Here is a 2,500-nt window from a genome sequence, read left to right as displayed (position 1 = left end):
GCGCCCTGTAAAGAATAACCCCCTCCAGGAACAACAAGCCCTTAGACAGCAGCAGCCCCGCGAACAAATGAAACATGTCCAGCTAGTTAATCAGCGCCTATGACCAGTAACCAGAGCAGCAGCAACTCAGGCCAGAGCTTCTAGACAAACTACCACCCCCTTGGCTCCCGGACAAAACCCCACCCTCTTGGCTCCCAGACAAAATCCCACCCTCTTGACTCCCAGACAAAATCCCACCCTCTTGAATCCCAGACAAAATCCCACCCTCTTGGCTCCTAGACAAAATCCCACCCTCTTGGCTCCCAGACAAAAACCCACCCCCATGCCGTCCAGACAAAATCCCACCCCCTTGGCTCCCAGACAAAATCCCACCCCCTTGGCTCCAGGATAAAATCCCATACTGCACCTCTCAGCCAATGAGAGACCAGTATTCCGTCTGAGCTAGGCAGGCTGAGCCTTATAAGCCAGCCCATCCAACCAGCGGTCATTATTCGTTGGAAGACCTTCAATATAGCAGAGCATCCTACAAAGCAGTCCTCACCCTGAAGACGCCTCACGACGAGGCGAAAAACTATAGTTTCGGTGGAGTCAATAGTTGTTCAATACTATTACTATGCAAAAATATATCAGTTGGCATACACTGCGTATATTCTTTTGAGAGTCATGAATGACTACTTCCAGTCCCTCTCAGTTGCTAATAGGAAAGTATTCTCCAGATTAAAGAATACAGTCTTGAAGATTGTTAAAGCAACTAGTGCAGTTGATTTCAACCAGCATATATATATATTTATACATATATATGTATATATATACATATACATATATATATATATATATATACATGTGTGTGTATGTATATGTATATATATATATATTATATATATACGTATATATAGTATATATATATACATATATATATATATATATATATATATATGTGTGTGTGTGTGTGTATGTGTGTGTGTGTGTGTGTGTGTGTGTGTGTGTGTGTGTGTGTGTGTGTGTGTGTGTGATTGTATGTATAAATATATGTGTGTGTGCGTGTATATATATATATATATATATATATATATGTGTGTGTGTGTGTGTGTGCGTGTGTGTGTGCGTGCGTGTGTGTGTGCGTGCGTGTGTGTGTGTGTGCGCGTGTGTGTGTATTTACCTAGTTGTATTATATAGGAAGTGAGCTATGCTCGTGGTGACCCGTATTTGTATCTCTCAGCATCAAGTTTTTTCTTAGAATCGTGAATAGTGCTTGCATACACTGTTTCTTTATCTAATTTGTTCCAAGTATCTATCACTCTGTGTGGGAAGCTATTTTTTGTTTTTAGATCTCTTCTGTAATCATCTTTTTCTAGTTTCCTTTCGTGTCCTCTTGTTTTTCCATTGTCCCATTTCAATAAGTCATTCTTATCTAAGCTTTCAATTCCCTTCATAATTCTATAGATAGTTAGTAAGTCTCCTCTTTCCCTTCTTTGTTCCAGAGTTGGTAATTCTAATTGCGACAATCTTTGTTCATATGTCATTTTGGAAAGAGTTGGTGCCAGTTTTGTTGTTGCTCTTTGTATTCTTTCTAATTTTTTTATATTCTTTTTGGTACTGGGTGTCCATAGTGTTGCTGCGTACTCGAGTTTTGGTCTTATTAATGTAGTTCATTTCTTTGATCATTTCCTCGTCCAAATAGGCAAATGCCACTTTTATTAACCTCAATAAATTGTAGGTTTCTCCGACTATTTCATTAATATGCTTATCCGGTGTCAAGTTTTTGCTGATTGTCATTCCAAGGTCTTTTTTGACCTCTTCTTTGCCAATTTTATAATCTCTCGATATTCTGTTTTTACTTTTACCAGATTCCATTATACTACTTTTCTTGATATTGATTTTCACTTTCCACTTTTGAGTTCATTTCCAGATCTTGTCTAAATCTTGTAATAAGTTGCAATCCTCCTCAGTTTTTATTTTCTTTAGTATTTTTGCGTCGTCTTCAAAGAAATTCATATAACACTCTACTCCTTCATCCATGTCATTTATGTATATGGCAAACATGATCGGGGCCAGTACTGATCCCTGCGGGACACCACTTTTCATTTCTTCCCAATTTGAGAATTTATCTCTAATTACTACTCTCATTTTCCTCCCAGTCAGGAAGTCTTTCATCCATTCCAATAATTTTCCTCTGATGCCACCTATTGACTCTATCTTCTCTATTAGTTTATTGTGTGGTACCTTATCAAATGCTTTTTGTAGGTCCAGAAAGGCACAGTCTGCCCAACCATCTCTCTCTTGTATTATGTCTATTAATCTTGAGTAGAAGCAGATCAAGTTTGTTGTACATGATCTTCCTTGTCTGAATCCAAATTGATTTGGATTCAGTATAGTTTTTTCCTTCCAAATTTTTAACTCATTTATTTTTGACGACCTTTTCGCAAATTTTTGCTACTGTGCTTGTCAGGGAGACCGGTCTGTAATTTAATGGGTCTTCCTTGTTTCCTTCCTTATAGAT

At 38.2% G+C, this 2,500-nt stretch overlaps 1 protein-coding gene across 4 annotated transcripts in view; it reads right to left on the bottom strand.

Annotated features, from left to right (window-relative positions):
* Positions 1–2,500, bottom strand: part of LOC143041508 (dual specificity calcium/calmodulin-dependent 3',5'-cyclic nucleotide phosphodiesterase 1A-like) — a 629,075-nt gene that overhangs the window by 385,914 nt on the left and 240,661 nt on the right. The gene's annotated exons all lie outside the window — the stretch shown is intronic.

The sequence above is a fragment of the Oratosquilla oratoria genome, chromosome 31 (genome assembly GCF_046742065.1).
Source record: "Oratosquilla oratoria isolate Oo_2021 chromosome 31, ASM4674206v1, whole genome shotgun sequence".
NCBI classification, from domain to species: Eukaryota; Metazoa; Arthropoda; class Malacostraca; order Stomatopoda; family Squillidae; genus Oratosquilla; species Oratosquilla oratoria.
This window is presented reverse-complemented; position numbering and strand designations above follow the sequence as displayed.